Source organism: Cupressus sempervirens, chromosome 10, assembly GCF_028749045.1.
Source record: "Cupressus sempervirens isolate cs-2001-9-10 chromosome 10, ASM2874904v1, whole genome shotgun sequence".
NCBI classification, from domain to species: Eukaryota; Viridiplantae; Streptophyta; class Pinopsida; order Cupressales; family Cupressaceae; genus Cupressus; species Cupressus sempervirens.
Window position 1 is genome coordinate 77720492 of NC_143127.1, and position 18115 is coordinate 77738606.

Below are 18115 nucleotides of genomic sequence, written 5' to 3' on the forward strand. Positions count from 1 at the left end.
AAAGCTCTGAACCTGTGCTCTACTATCTTTTAAATAGAATACCTTTTTATTTTACTATTTGTTGGAAGTCATTTGCATGCTTCCTTTGAGAGTTTCTGCAACTTTGAGATAGAAAACTATGTTGGCTCAAATAACTTCTTTCTTCTCAGGATATCTAGGGATAAGAGATCCAAGATCTGTTTCTAGCAAGATACAAACACATGATTCATTTATATAACTAATCTCACTCAAGAGTATAATTGAATTAAAAGTTGACAAATCCCTTATGACCAAGGGATTAGCTATCATAATTATCGAAGCAAGTTAACTGTCATAAAGCTGAGCTTCTGTTCTGATTATTATTAGACTTTTTAGAGAAACTACCAGCCAAAATGCAGTGAATCTTTTCACTCTTCCCACACTACATTACAAAAATGTTAAAGCTGCAACAAAGATGGCAGAATAGGGTACATACCAACTCACTGTATCACTCTATATCTTGCCTTCTTAACTTGTTCTGTAATTCATCATGTCAATCTTATCAATCATTGAAATCAAGAAGCATTAAAAAGGCTTCCAAACATCACTTGCCTTTCAACAAAATAACTATATCCTCTTTCTGACTTATCTTTGTTCACATCTGAAACTCAAGTGCAATACAAAAGAACACAGATATCCACAGAGAGTGTAATGTTCCCAAATTATTCTCTTAAATATAAAGGGCTGTTGTATTTCTGAATGCAATTTATATTGAAAATTCTCTGGTCTGATTGATTATTTCAGATTATTACTGCTTTATAGTCCCAAGTCTGATTGCTTTATCATTCAGAGCAGAACTCTATTGTTTTTCTTTTTACTTAAGATCAGATCTTCTATATCCTCCAATATTTTTTCCCTTTTGAAAGAGTCATTGCTCTTCCTCTTAGCCACTCGCTTAAAACTTAAATATATTTAAATGAACTCTTACAAAATTGCTGCCTTTTAATTGCTAAGTGATTATGGTAGGGCTTATTTGCCAATATTTTATTATAGATCCAATGCTTCCCTTTTTTTATTTGCTTCCTTGATTGTAGTATTCTTTCTTTTATATATCCTATTTAGAGGAATCATACCTCTCCATGAAACTTCGTGCCTTTGGCAAGAGTCACACCATTCTAAAGCTGTTCGCTGTCTTGACAAGGCTCAGTTGACCCTTTTAAGAAATCATTATTTAACTATTACCTATATGTTTAATTAGGTATTGATCTACATTGGGGTGAAATAGGGTTGTCCTGTCTCCCCCACTCTCTTTGGCATCTACATCGATGAGCTTGAGGCTTTTCTCCGTGATTGCTTGCTCCCTGGAGATGGTTGTTATTTACATTAGGTATTGATCACTATTCTCCTATTTGCTGATGATGTGATTCTCCTAGCATCTTCTCCTAATGATCTTCAACAACTCCTTGATGGTTTGGCCTCTTTTTGCGACTCACGTGAGCTAGTTGTAAATCTGGGCAAGACTCGGGTTATGGTCTTCAATTGTTTGAGGACATACAATCTCCATTTTTACTTCCAGGGTATCGAGATCGAGATTGCATCTTCATATACTTACTTGGGGGTTAAGTTTTTTGGACCTCGATTTAGCCTGAGACCAGCCATGTAGCCTAGAGTCAACAAGGGGTTCGACTTCCTTGCTATTCTTGAGCGATAGTGCTTTCGACACCTAGGACATCACGACTAAGATGTCTCTTCTTGACTCTTTGGTCAAGCCAACTGTCCTCTATGGTTCTACTATTTGGGCCCCCTCCCTCTTGGAGTCAGACTGGGTCTATGTTGAGAGAGTCCAAACTCATTTCCTTCGGTGCATTATCAGATGTCACCGGTTCACACCAAACAACATCATTCTGGCTGAGTTTGGTGCTCACCCTTTCAGATTGGAGACCATCTTTGATTTAGTTTGGCTTCTTCATCGGCTCTGGAGCTTCGCTAATTCCTCTGACGATCGTCACAGATATTCCTACTTGGCTTATTGTTCCTCTATGGAGGTTCCGAGTTCAAACTTTGGTCACAGGTCTCGTTGTTGGTACACCCAGGTCTCTACTCTCTTGGGCTCGATTGGTATTAGTTTGGATTGTCTTCACCCCTTCCAGTTTTCTTTGGACGCTCTAGCTCATCTTCTTCCACCTCAGCGGGAGTTGAATGAGCATGTTAGACTTGACATCTGCAGACAGTATGTTATCATGACGTGGAAGAGTCCCCCAGGTGGGCTCCGTCTGCGCATGGCTTTCTATGTTGAGCACTTTCTTGAGATCCAGGATGAGATCATCTTACGTCCTTGGTACCTCACTCGTTGTTGGACTCATGCTCTTCGCATCTCCTTGGGATCTTTCAGGCTGGGTTCTCACCGACTACGTATTCAGATTGATCACCAGATTGGTAGGGAGGACAGAATTTGATGGCTTTGTCACCTCGGGGAGGTCAAGACCGAGTCTCACTTTAATTTTTGTTGTCCAATTTACTATGAGGTCCAAGGGAGATTCTACTCTTTGTTTAGAGAGTGTCAGTCTCTTCCCTCATTCTTTGGATATGCCGACCAGCATTGTATTGCAATCTATCTTCAGGAGACCATGTAGCTTCGCGAGCACACTATACAGGTCCAACTTTGCTCGACATCGACCCCTGCACAGCTTACCACCTCTTTCTTCAGTCCTACAGTTCCTGCCTGAGGATCAAAGCGACCTCTCTGCACTATCTCGGTGCACACCAGATCAGTGAGACCCCGCAAAGATTACACTCAGCAACATTTTTCTAGTAGACCTCAGAGGCGACCTTCCAGAGTACTTGATTGCCCTAATACCCACCTTTCCATTCTGGACTACTTCTCACTTGTGAGGAATTCTTAGCTATTGTTATTCCCTTTTCTTGGTTTTTTTTTTGTTTTGCTTTCACGTTCTTTCTGCGGACACCGTTTGCTGCTCCCTCTGCTGGCATTTGCCCTTTGTACTGTTTCTAGTCCCTTAGACCCTCGTTGGTCTTTTGTTGGACATTAATAAATTTATCTTATCTTATCAGACAACTTCAATCATAGTTTAGTTAATCCTAGTTAGCCCTCTTTTTTAGTACTAAATCTCTGTCTAATACTAGTTGGGCTACCTCCATTTTTTGGCCATCATCCAGGTTTAGTTTGTTATTTAAGGCCGCACTTGGTTTTGTGGCTAAAATTTAGATGGGATGTAACAAACGTTTTTTTTTTTAATAACAAAACAAAGATGATCTATAAAGAGTTTTTCCCAACAAATTATTGAACAAATAACCGAGTTCCTTTTCATGGGATATTAGCTTCTTTTAACTACCAATGATCAACTGAAATAACCATGTTCAACTTAGATAACTGAAACAATGATCAATTGTAATATCTATAATAACGATTAACTGAAAATAACTGTATCAATGATCAATTGAAATAACTAAAATAATGATTAACTGAAATAATTGTATCAATGATCATCTGTAGTAACTGGAATAACAATTAACTATCTTTTTCTACATACAAGTAAAGTAAATGCTCAACATGAAAAGAAGAACATATAGGTAATATCCGATGAGTCTTTAGTTGGTTGTGCAAGCCTTGGCTTTTGGTAAGATGAGAAGCATTGATTTAGGCTTAACCTCCCAACCTCGGACCATACTTATCCCCACACAATCTATTGAATTAGAAAGACCCTCCTTACCTTGAGATCGAGCTTGGGATACTTTTAGTCAAACCACCTGAGCATTCCGGTGTATAGAATGTCTGCACAGTTATGGACGAACATGTTTGAATAACTGAAACCACTTACATCAAGTGATCATGGATAGCAAACATGCTTTTAAATGACCTTGGCCAAGGTTTTTCTGATGGGTTCAGTAACCCGATCACCACCGCTCGACTTGACAATGGGGAAACAATTTTATGGACAAACATGAGCTATAAAATAAATTTAGGATTATTGTATCATGTTTGACTTTATTTCCATGTCATTGCAGATTTCATCTCACCTCTTCACCTTTTCCATAACTATATAGCCCGTGAGTCCTAGGTGCTCGAAAATTTAGAGCAATCAACTCTGTCTGTTGATTTTCAACTGATTCATGAATATTATATGTTTCTAGCGTCTCACGATCTGTGAGTTGAAAGAATATGTTCTTTAAGACTTGTAGAAATATCATTGGTTCTGACTTCCAAATGGTATATTTAAATCATGATTTCATTACATCATAAACAACTCTTTCTTAAAGAGGAACTAACCTATAATACTTATGATGAGTATAACCACAATTTATTATTATGGTAATCGGATTTCAGTAACATCTGATAAAGAAATACTTAGCAATGCTTGGAACATGATTGACCACATAACTTGATATAATCAGGAAGATAGGAGTCTAGCTGGACGTTGTGATTCGACTCTACTCTTCCTCGAAATGATCTTCAGGTGCAAAAACCAGTACAAAATATATCACGTTTTCAGCAGGAAAATTAATGCAAGGCAGAAAAGAGATTGGCAATAGATGTAGAGATATATTAGATGGTATTTGGAGAGGTCGGATGCTTGGAAATATAGAAGTTTGGTGCCTGAAATATATAATTCGGGTACTTGAAATATATGTCGGGTGCTTGAAATATATAAGTCTTCAGCCTCTTTTGACTTCTTAAATAAAAAGATAATGTGGCTCTTTGGCTTCCAAGAAGCCGTAACATAAAAGAAATGTCTTGGCTCTTGAATGCCAAATAAATATGCCAAGTGTTATAATCGGTTTCAAGTAAGAAAATGAAATAAAAAATGGAAAAAGATTTGAAGGTTATAAATCCAAAATAATTATGGTTTATATCTATCTACATGCACGTAGATATAATTATGGGGTAACATCATACTATTATAAAAGAAATATTAATATTATGGTGTCATTTTATTCTTATATCTATGTGTATGTACATAGGTATTTATTATAATTACGTAATGGAAAGGTCAATCAAAATCCTTTGAGGTACATATTATATTTCAATTAAATTATTTTATGTTTTAAAATGTTTACTTAATAGCTCATGCGGGTCCTTCAATTGTATCCTGAAGTTCAAGTCGCTAGGTCCTTACCAATGCAATTTAAGGTCATACTTGTCATCCTGATGATTGGACTAAGGTAGTATCCCATTCCGTTGATCCCGTTTAGCAATACTTCCCCCCTTCATCTTCTCTTGCAATCACCCATGCAACATTTCCACGATAATAACAAGTTCCATAATAATTTTTATATTAACATTTAAAAGAATTTAATTATTAATCATAATTCCAAAATCAAGCAACTGCTAAATATCACATGACAAATAATGGATAACGACCATCTTCATTAAACAGTTAATACAACGGGTATAAATAACTACCTACTTCACATAATTATGAAAGAAAAATCCGTTAAATCTAACAGCTATGAACAAAATTAAAATTAGGTCAAAATTTTGGATGTAACATGGGACATGAGGCTGTCCCAAAATTGCTTGTCCTCAATCATGGAGCTAACTTTGACTTTGTGAGGACCCATTTCTGAATTTACTTCAGCAACACTACTATAATATTATATTGGGTTGTTAATTTGGACCAATATATGTTTTGACCTTAAATTCAAAATCAATTTTCAGTAATCAAGAGTTGGAAATTTGGATAGTCCAGAATTTCAGATAAGTTCCCCCTCATCCATTAAGAGAAGTCAAAAGATCATCAATTTGAAAATCGTTTTCTCCTTTTGTATCACATGTATTTGCAAGGGATTGATTTGGCTAACCCACAGTCTGCACAAGATCATGCTATCCCTTTGTGTTAAAGAAAGGGCCAACTTAAGATATATTAAGACAAGGATTAGAAGCATGCCACACATCTATAGGCTTAAATGCAATGAATTTATATCCCGTTAGTTCATTTTCATTATTCTCATATTTGGTAAACTGATAATGTTTTTTTTCTCAAATCTGTATGTGGCTCTTGATACAATTATAAGTGCTCATGGAACACACATGGAATAAACTTGTTGATAAGACATTAGACATGATGCAAAGCCTTTTCAAGACATAAGGCATACATTAAGCATGAAGTAATCATGCAAAAAAACATATAAACATACATAAGATAAGAAGCATATCCATAAATACACTAAGATGAGAAGCATAAATATATGTAAGGTGTTGAGTACACATGTAAGGCGTGGAATATCAACATAAGACATGTAAGGCATGGAGCAATACCCATAAGTTGTGAAAGGCTTGGAATATCCACATAAGACATGTAAGGCATGGAGCAATACCCATGAATACACAAGGCATGAATAATACACAAATACAAGCAAGACAGTGAAGCATATGTGTAAAGCATGATGCATCCATGTAAGACATGCAGTAAGGCATGCAAGCCATATGCATTCATGTGATATATATAGACACACACACCCACACACTCTTCCAAATATTAGGGCTAGACAAGAACACATAACATTTAGATAATATCTATAATATTATTCAAACACATCAGGGAATGGAGGAAGAGACATGCTAGGTCCACCCAGAGAAATATCCACTCTAAGTCCAAGAGTGGACACTCACCTTCTTGGCCCTAGTGGGTAGGCGACATGGACATTCACCAAGGTGGCCTACTTAGAGGAGTGCTTGCACTTCCATTCCCTATCTATGCTTCATCCTCCTTAAGGCAATAGCCATCATTGCGAAATTTGAGAGGATATTGTAAACACCGTTTCTTAATTGTTCTATTTAAGTCCAAGATCAGATTGGTGCAACATGGACATCCCAAGGATGGCCTCCTTAGATAGCAATCTTATAACTCCCCTCTTACACAGACTACTTATCATAGAAGATGGGGGTTTCAAACAGTTTCATCATCAAGCATATGCACTTTACATTCCATTATATGAATGCACATGTATAAGAGTTTGTCTACAAATACGCATGTACCACAAGAGCAATTGCTAAGGATATGAAATGCTGGAAAAAACAGATCTAGGAAGAATATATATCTGCTACTTTTAATCATAATCTGAATGTTCTCCACCATTGGTAATACTTGATGTATTTTCTGATGGAACTACAGAGTTTCAATCTAAAGTCTATTTGCTTCTTTAAATGTGAATGTTTTCTTTTTCCTTGGAGGGTGTTGTTCATTTATATCCCCCCATCAAGTGAAAAGGCATGCCACTTGTTATTACTAATAGTTTGCAAGATGGCCGTATTTTTCCTTGAAGTCCTATCCTTTATCCATCACATCTCTTAGAATACATTTTCCTTAACTAATCTCCCTCGATCATTAATCCTTCATTTACTTGGTGGTTGCCGGTGTATGTCACAAATGAATAAGATTGTTGTTGCCTGCAATAAACTGATCTTCTGAATGAATACAGGCTATATAATAATCTTTAATTAAATTGATATATATGTACTTCATTGTTGATGTCTTATAACAACTTGATCTTCTCTTCCAAATAAGTTGAGATCTGCTTATAAGTCTGCTAATAAATGGAAAGATCTTCTAGTGTAGGAGCACCTAGGCTAACTTCTTAGATTTTTGGTTTGTTTTGGCTTGTACCAACCCTAGCCAAGTTAGTTGAGTGGGTTTTGGACCTTAGAAGGTCAAGTGAGTTGTTATTAGGCAGATTTGACTAAGTTCAATACACTCTATGTGTTTTGGCTTAGTTTTGTTGCTTGTGTTTAGTGGTTTAGGTGGCAAGGTAGGTTAATGAGTCTTATGCCCTAGAAATGGTAGAGAAGTTGGATTTGAGGTTACTATGTCCTTTGGGATGTTCTTCCATTGTTTTTCATAGATTGGAGGTCATGGTTCATCATTTGGTTAAATAGTGAAAAAGTTGTTGGTTTCTTGCAAAAGATGTCAACTTGGGTTTGTATGGTCAAAAGTTGCAACTTGATGGTCTAGAGGCTAAATCATGAATAGACATCATAATTAGGCCACACTGGACCTACTTTAAGAGTTCCAAATGTTCAAGGTTCAAAAATTGCAAAAATGGAAAAGTTGTTAGCAAATTTGAAAAGTTGAATGTCAACATTTGTGCAAGATTCATACATGTTGTGGATTAGAGGTTGGTGGTTACTCTGACTTCCTGAAACCTCTTTGAAAACATATAAAACCACGAAATAAACCCATTCCAAGGGTTGGGAGTTATAAGAAGTTAAGTTTTTGCAAGCAAGACTACGAAATACAGTTGCTAGTTGAAGTTTTATACTTCCTGATTGCTAGAATCAAATAATGGATTGAAAGATTAAGTTTTGTTTTGGATTCTTGAAATTTATGTAATTACAATAATTTTTGTTTTAGACTTTCAAGTTTTTTAGAGTACATTTGTTCATAGTTTTAAAATCTTTTGTAGTTTTCCAGTTCACCGGTTCAGTTTTGACAAGTTTTGGAAGAATGACTCCCCCATAAAACCTCACTGTGGGATCATCATGGTTCTTGGGGATATGGAAGTGTAGGCTTTGTACAATGTACATAGCCAAGAAGAGATGCGGGAAAGAAAGGCAACTATTTTTCATGTAGTGCCCTAGACAAGCCTTTGATGCATGGCTAGGTGGTCACAGAGCTAGCAAGTGGATTTGAGTAGATTGAATGCATCAGATGGTTCAATCCGTGAGTTGTAGGAGGAGAGATGTGTAAGGAAGCCCCATGTGAAAGGGCAAGCTTCCATGATCAATTTCACTAAGGTTTTCAATAGACCCTAGTGAACGCTGACAAGAAGGCCTAAAACCCTTATTTTTAGGCACCTATGTAGGAATGAGGTGTACAAATGAGTTGGGAACTTGAAACCAACAAAATCTTTAACCTCTCCCAAAAGGGTACCCGGATAGTGAATTCGATTGCCATCTTGTTATGGTGAGTTTGGCAGTATAACCCAAAAACCTAGTTTAGATGCCTAATTCAACTAGGCCTAATTAGGCTAGCTTGTCTAAATTGGTGAAATTGGTAAGGAGGATTATGGATTTTGAGACTAGGAGCATAGGTGAGGTTCAAAACCCCTAGGATGAATCCCTCACTCCTTGTAGAAGGTGGAAGGAACAAGTTTGGTGAAAATGGGAGTTTGAATGGCTTGTTGAAGTGACTCGATGGTGAATGCAAGTGGAAAAATCATTGGTATATCTGGATAGGAAGGTGTAGATGATAAATTAACAATCTTATGAGATTAGGGTGACAAAGGGGAATCCTAGTAGGCAAGGAGTGAAGCCTAGGAGGTCCTTAGTAAAGGTAAGTGCTAGTGGAAGCCATCCTATTACATCATTTTCCTTAAAAACCTCCCATTCACATCTTTTAACATTTTTTTGTACATGATCTAACATTTCCTTAACCAGGGAACACGACTCTTCCCAAGATGGGCAATCCATTCAAGAGGGGTTGGCCATATCAAGGGGTTCTGAGACTCCAAGGGTTGGCTCCTTTAAGAGATTATTTTAAATGTTTCTTTTAAGTGTTCTTAAACATGTTGGTGTCTTAATTATATTTCCATTTGTTTCTCATTGGCCATTTATAAATAATAACCTAAATCCACAATTTCTAACTTGGGTATGTATAAATTCAATAGATTATTTTGTTATTTTAGAACGTGATTCAAATCTCTAGCCGTGCATATCAACTTTGGGATAGGATAGTAATCAAATTTATTTAGGACCCCTTCCAAATGTAAACACCTCAATCATTACCTGTTGCCAAATAAGAAAAGTTTTTCTTTCTCCTCTGTTATACTGAAATCTATTATTGTCAATTTTCCTTGATCACTATCATGCTTTCTTGGTTATGACTCTCAATTTTCAATCTGAAGCCTTGCTATCCTCCATGGCATTTATAACAACTTATAAATCTTATTTTTTCACCATCTTCTTCCATTTAAAAATTTGTAGGCTCTTCAACATATTTGAGCTTGAATTAAAGTAATAGTTTACTTACCTACATTATGGCACAAATCAGAAATGAGTGACAATTTGTATGCTCTACTTTTTCTTCATTATGAACACAAACTAGATTGCCTTTTGCAAAACCATGAAAGTTGAAATTTGTTGACTGATAATGTTGGACGAAACATCTAATCTCTAGGTTTCACCAATATGGTGTTTTTCCATATTGTAATGATTCTTGAGAGCTAACCCTCTCAAGAATCTTGTAATAATTTTTGAGAGCTAACCCTCCCAATGTGGTTTTTTTCCCATCTTGTAATGATTTTTGGGAGCTAACCCTCTCCTTGGTTTTTTCCATCTCGGGTTTCTACGATAAATTTCTTTTGTTATTTGGTGGTGTTTTCTGTTATGTTGATAGTTGCTTAAAAGTCCTAAATTAAATTCAAGGGAATATTGATTCACCCCCTCCCTTGCCCCCTCCCTTTCCAGGTTTTTGAATGTTCAATAGTTGGTATCAAAGCTAGTTACTTTGGAAGAGTCTAACAAGTCGAACGAAAGGTTTAACATTCTATGCCTAGGTCTATGATGGATAAAAGAGAACTTATGTCTATATGTAGGTCTTGAATCTATTGAAGCTAAGGCATAAAGTGGTCAATGATGGACTCAAGTTAGCAAATGATACTATCATTGATCTAAGAGATAAAAGTGAAGAAGATGAAAAGACCCAGGAACATCTAAATGGTAAAATCAAGAGAAAATCTACTAAATGCAAGAAGATAGATCTCTCAAATCAGATCTGGAAGAATCAAAGAAGAATGAAGAAAAATTCAAAACTAGTTTGGAAAAGCTCAATGAAATGTTAACTACTCAAAGACTTCCGACAGATAAGAAAGACCTAGGATGTGAAATTAGAAAATGCTCACAAAGAAAACCTAACGAAAAGAAAGAACTAGATTAGCTAAGAGAAGATAACACCAAATTTGACAAGGAGGACAAATGTAAGTCTTTAATGAACCATCAAGTAAGTAACCCTGTTTATTTAATGGTCATTGCTTCAACGCAATAAATTAGGTCATAAAACATTGAATTGTAAGAATATAAAAATCAAAATGATAGATCCTACTCTGGTATATTTTAACTACAACATCTATGGTCATAAAGAAAATTAATTTAGGAGACCAAATTAAAAATTCATTTTACTAGTATTGTTATACTTTAATGTATTTGGACAAAAGGCTAACATGTGTAGGTCAAGGCGAGAAAATAAGACCAACAAGTCTTTCAAGTGTAATAAGTTTGGGCATATAGCAAGATCTACAAATTTATCGAAGTCAACTCAACTAAACCAATGAATAAGATCAACAAAGAGGTTAAGACAAAGATGAATAAGATCTGGAGAAAAAGGAAATGGTTTGACTTTGGTATATGATTTTCTCTAATAGTTAGTAGTCCTTCGGCTGTTGTTAGGGAGGGAAATGTTCAAAGGTCATCCACTTTCTGGCAAGTGTGAAATGGTTTACAATCATGACAGATCTACATTGTCAAAGAGTCACCGTTAAAGAAAGAACAAGAAACGAAGCAATAAAGGAAATTCGATAAATGTCACATCCAATTGTTGGAAAAGTAATTGCATAGTGGGAATACAAAGCATTAAATGCAAAAAAGTGCATTTATTACAAAATTAGTTTAAAAGGGCTTAAACAAGTCATTTTCTCTTTTTTGAGGGTGCTAAGGGGAAGAGTTGACATGTGAACTACGGTTTATAGTTTTGATAGATATATATTTTTCTGTGTCTTATATTTCATCCACATTATCTACTATTGCCACCCCTGCTGGGCAACGTCTATACAGCCACGAAAATGCACTTCCATTCGAAGGAGAGGACTTGGTTTATTTTTTAAAAAGTTAGAAAAAGCAATGTAAAGGAAGTGCATTTTTGTGGCTGTATAGCCACGGGCCCCCTGCTGCTACTCCCATTTCAATAAATGCATCCCCTAAGGCCTTACCTAGATTTAAATGATTCCTAGAAACTTCGACCGAGAATGATATGGTTTGGTGTTTGTCAGTAATTGCTCATGGTTTTGTACTTGCAAAGCATGTTAGATTTCATCTCTATTATAAGTTGGATGAGTTTAATCACTCAAAATTATTGGATTCATGGGTAGTTGAATCATCTAACAAAGATTTGGGGGTCAAACCAGAATTTAGGGTTTATGTTGAAAAAAAATTAGATGTACAATACGACTTCTCATACTTTTATGGTGATGAGATATGGGTCTGAATGAAAATAAGTAGGTTTCATGATACGTTTATGTGGTTGGATGAGTCATGTTTAATCAACAAGGAAGTAAGCAGTTACAAAATTAAATGATACTGGCGTTCTATTGAAATCAAAGGCAATAAAGAACAAAGGTGTTGAATAGCTTACAAAAGTAGTTCATGGTGACAGGGCTTTGGTTGTTCACACTGTGACAAATCCTACAGTGAAATTTGTAGCTCAAGTTATAGGAGACAAAGTATGCTGCTCAATTTGGGAGAACTCAATTTCTTCTACAACAATGATCACGATTTATGATGTGGTTGTAAATGATCTTGAATATGATCCGTGTGAGCTCATCATGGAGCAATTTATTGAGAATTTGAACCAGTGCAAGACAAGTGAGAAAAATGATGTGTTCCGGTTCAGAACCCTTGCATTGTGCTTTTTTTTCTCCTTCATCAACAACTTGTCTAGTCAATTTACTAGTATTTGATCATCTAACAAACTAGTAGCAAATTAGATTGTTGACCACATAAGGAGGTACAAATAAAGTGCACGAAAGAAAAGACAGAGAACCAATAACAAGGATTACTGAGAGAAGACGGGAAGTTGCTAGCAATTTCACCAATTCAGGCTCCAATTATTCTTCGAGGAACTTACTTGCCACACCTCTCATGATTTGTCTTGTTACTACTTCAGAGTTTTTATTGATTTTGACAAAGTTACCCTATTAAAAAAGTTTCAGAGAAGTGAGTCTATTTTGGCTTCGGTTAAAGATGTTTTGTTTAAAGATTTAGAAGAAACAGATAACATCTTTGAATAGAACTTAGGTACCACAAATTAGTTTAGTAGTTTGAAAGAGAAGTGCAAGACACTTGTCAATGTGGTAAGGTTTTGATTGCATCTATAGACGGAAATTTTCATCTAAAAGAGGAGGCCAGAAAGGATAAGTTGTTACAAGAATTAAAGGGTGGATGTGCAAAGGCTTTTACCAATCTTCATTAGCTTATTGGGAAAAGTCATGACCTTCTTGAGGAAGGTAATTCTCCATATGAATAGTCTTTAGTGGCGGGAGGCCACTAATGAAATTTGTAAAGCAATTGAGTCTATAGAGTTATCCATCCAACAAGTTCATCATACTTTTAAAATTTTAGAAGATCTAACTGGTACCAGGAGGACATAGTCGAGCAGTTACATTACAAGTTATTTGCATCGCAATAATGTTGATGAATTGTAGCTTTGGTCGGATTAATTCTATTGATGAAATCAAATGCATAAGTGACCTATCAACCTTGAGCATTTGATTACTATCTTTCTTTTCCACATTGCTATGATTACGGTTATTACGATGCATGATTAATAATTAGTAAATAAAAAATCCTCTCTCTCTCTCTCTCTCTCTCTCTAAATAAATAAATAAATATATGTATGTGTATTATTAAATACACATGTATTCATGATTGAGTTTGATATAACAATTATTAATCATGTTGATATCAATCATACAGTTCATATTGTTGACATTAATAATGCTATTAATATTTATCATAACATTGCTGTTAATTATGCCATGTATCAATATTGGATACCGAAATCCACATTGCAAAGTATTGATAATAAATATCAATATCATATTACTATGCTTTTGATAATATATATCAAGCATAATATGGTATCGATATTTAATAACGACCTTGCATTGACTATATTATGAATATGCATCGAATTTGGCACTAATAATGTCAATCAATAATAAGTATCAATAATTAGCAAACACATCAATTTGTATATTGATTGTGATTAGTTAAAGATCGGCAATAAGACATGTCTCTTGTATAAACATGTCTCTACAAGAACTATGTTCATGTAGAGACATGTCCCTACAAGAGACATGTCTCCACACTATAGTATATATGATGATCGATCAAAATATCTTGTGAAGTACATAAAATCAAAAAGTGGTAAGAAAGACACAACAATATATACATTAAGTACATTGGTGGCATTATATATAAAGTTCAGATCTGTATTGCATTCTCATTATAGCATCATCTCATTGGTATTCATATTATGATCTCAACAAATCAATATATATTCATGTGACGTTTATATTAATATATATCCGTGTAAAATTATTGAGATATTGTGATAAACATATCATATAGAATCAATATATACATATGAAAGTAGTAATTAAAATTTAAAATACTGTAACCTCTAAATTTGATCAAATTTAACAAACAACAGAGAGAGAACATTACTTTTCCCTTGGGTAATCTTCATGAATTGTGTGTAGATTGTATTACTTTAACGAATTATGTTATTTTTAAGGAACAAGTCACCTTGATCAACCATGAATCAATTGTCACTTGCATCAATTCATGTTCATATTCATCTTCTGATAGAGGGTATTCAACAATGGAACAAGGAAAAATGGGTTGCAACACTCCATAAACTTAAGAGGTCCTTCGAGGAAGGAAAATTTGGCAAAACTTGATGTGTTTTGAGTTGTTGAAAATTTGTATGTTGTACATAGTTATTGAGACACTACCCTTTTCTATTGATGTGAAGAGGGAGAGTAATGGATAGAAACAAAAGAGTTTGGATTTTTTTTTGAAAAATAACAAAAACAAGGTTACCCCGCAAGGGGAGTTTTGGATTTTTATAGTTTTGAATTTCTAGAAGTTTTGGTTTTCATTAATGACAAAGGGGTAGATTGTTTATTATCATCATTAATATGTTGTCATTGATTCATTTTTTTATTGGTTCCAACATTCATATCTTCAATCAATCTCTGGGCACAAAACGATCTTACCAATACTTGTTTCGATCTATTGCATGGTGCATTAATGGTTTGGTCCAAACATATGCTACTTAGCATGAGATGTTTTTGATATGGTTAAAATCTCTAACACTTCTTACTAGCCCATTCACAAGATTTTATCTCTTAGTAGCCTGTTCACAAGATTATATCTTTGGTCCAATCCAATATGAAAAAATATTACACCTGTGCTTCTATATATTAGAACCACATCAATACATGAAGATAGATAACTATGTTAAATTATATAAGCGATATGTAAATGCGATCTATTGATGTATGCAACAAAGTGATATAGGTAAATTAGTGGCTATGTATAAGAATCTTCTCACTTCAATGAGAACTATATTTTGTGCATATATAAATGCAAATTTGACTATTCAAATTTTGTATTTTATACCTTAGCTACAAGTTGCCTTTCAATTATAATACTTGGTTTTGTGATTTGGACAATGAGCCCCACCAACATCCAACCACACTGATAGTGAGCCATCTTTGTACTTCGTAACCAATTACTTAATGCTTGAGAGTGATCTCTCTCTAAATTTTTTCCATCTTATGTTTTTGTGATAAAAATGTGGTGTTGTGTTATTTTCTTTCCGCTCTTTCCTTTTCCAACAAGTTCAATTATGTTATGTGGATCATTGTTTAAAAGTTTTTAATTCTTCAAGGGAATATTGATTCACCCCTACCCTCTCAGTATTCTATATGTTTGACAAATTTGATATTTTTAACAATTAAAATGAATATAAACAAGTTTCCCAGTTACCAAAAATCCATGGGAACAATACCCAAATTGATGAAATATTAATTTGATTATACAATATTCATAAGATTTGGCTCTTGAGGTAGCCACCCAAGCTCTAGCTAGGATAAGATAAGATAATATTAATGTCCAACAAGAGACCACAACACAGGTCTATGGGACTAGGAGCTTACAACCAATAAGATAGCACCAAAGGAACACCAAATGGTGCCGACAAAAGAGCAAGCACAAACCTAAAATAGAAGACAAAGAAGACAGAAAGAGCCATCCCAAATGGGAGTAGGTATCTTTCCTCAAAGAGAAGAAGGAAAAAAATGAATGAGATGGATGGGGGTGGCTAGGGGCTCTGTTCTATCGCTGAGTGTTGTGGGAGGAGTGTTGTTGGCAAAGAGGAACACTATGGGGTTTCACTGATATGGAGTGGCCTGTGTCAGGGAAACTATATGATCTCTTCGTACCTTAGGCAAGAGATAAGGGTGAGAAGAAGGTTATAATAAGTTGAACTTGGGTCTGACTCATGAGGAAAGATAGCTGCAAAGTGTGGTTGCGAAGCTGTATGGATTCACGAAGAATGAGCGCAAGGCAACGCTGATTTGTGTACCTAAAGAAGTCCAAGAGGGATATGCACTCTCTAAACAAACAATAGAATCTGCCTATGATCTCATTGTATATGGGGCATCTAAAAAGGAAATGGGTCTCAGATTCTACCTCTACCATGGTACAAAGTCTACAAACCCAATCCTCTCTATCGATATGGTAGTCAATCTGAATTTGGAGTCAGTGAGAGCCCACCCTAAAGGAGCCAAGAGATATATGTAGGACATGGTTCCACTATCTATGTAAGTAGCCAGGGTGCCAAATGATCCCATCTTGAATATCCAAGAAGTGTTCGACATAGAATACTATCCTTGGGCGTAAACCCCTTGGAGGATCGACCTAGGTCTAGATAATATATTGCTTGTAGATATCAAGTATGACATATCTGTTCAACTCCTATTGAGAGGGGAGGAGGTGAGGTGGAGCGTCTAATGAGAACTAGTAGTGAGGGAGACGGTTGATGTCTATCCCAACCAATATTAGTAGGATAGTAGCTTGAGTGTACCAACAACGAGCTCTAGAGGCGGGATCAGATTCTATAATAGCAATTGAGGAGCAATATGCACCAAGTGAGGGTATCTGTGTCGACTGTTAATAGAGTACACAAAGCCACAAAGACGATGGAGGAACTAGATCAGGTCAAAAAAGGCCGCGAATATGAAAGGGTGGGCACAAAGCTCAGCCAAAATAACACAATATGGGGTGGATCTCTGGCATCTGATAATCTAATAGAAGAGAAAAATATGGATATGCTTGATCGAGGCCCAATTTGAGTCTAAAAGGGAAGGCCTCCATACCATCTAACCATAGAGAACCGTGGGTCTGACTAAGGAATCTAGGAGGGATAACTTAGTTGAGGTGTCGTAGAAGTGATGCATAAAGCACTGTCTCTCAAGCATGGCAAGGGAACCCAACGCTTTGCAAATTCGAGGCTGAATCGCTGGGCACAAGCTGAAATGGGGCCCATAAAACTTAATGCAAAGGTATGTGTAAGATGAAGTAATCTCAACTTCCTGACCCTAGAAGTGGAAATGGAGATGTGAGGTCTTCAGACCATTGAAGACCATAACATGGGTCTTCTCAAGGTTCACAACCATCTGTCTCAAGTCACAAAAAGATGCAAGTTTATCAAGGAGCCTTTGAAGCTACTCAAGAGAAGAAGCTAAAAGAGCCACATCATCAACAAAAAGGAGGACAAAGATCAGTAGTTGGTGTAGATGGCAACTATCACTTGGGGACGAGGAGTCACTAAGAACGGCCTTAAGCTTGTCAATGTAGATCTCAAACAAGGTGGGTGAGAGTGGGAAACCCTGCTTCATCCTAATGGTGCTTTGGATAGGATCAGAGAGGCCCTCGGGGGTCCTGATTCTACCAACCACCTTCTCATATAACCTCATGATTGTTGTCAATAAGATCTTAGAAATGCCAATATCTCTAAGCCTCTGAAAAAGGGCTGCATAGGGTATGGAGTTGAAAGCCTTATGAAAGTCTACAAACAATAATAGAATTTCATCTTTTGGTGGTGGGCCTCCTCGATAATAGATCGTAGTGTGAAAATATGGTTTGTGGTTTGGTAGTATGCAAGAAAGCTTGCATGACCCTTGGCCTTGCATCCTCTCATGTCAAGCTCTCTAGATAAGATGGTATTCAAAGCTATGGCATAGAATTTGGCAAAAGTATGCCCGATCATGATGGTCTTATAGTTTTTGGGGTCTAAAACCATTACAGACTTATGGATCAAGTGGATAGCGTGCATTGACCAAGAGTCTGTAAACCTAG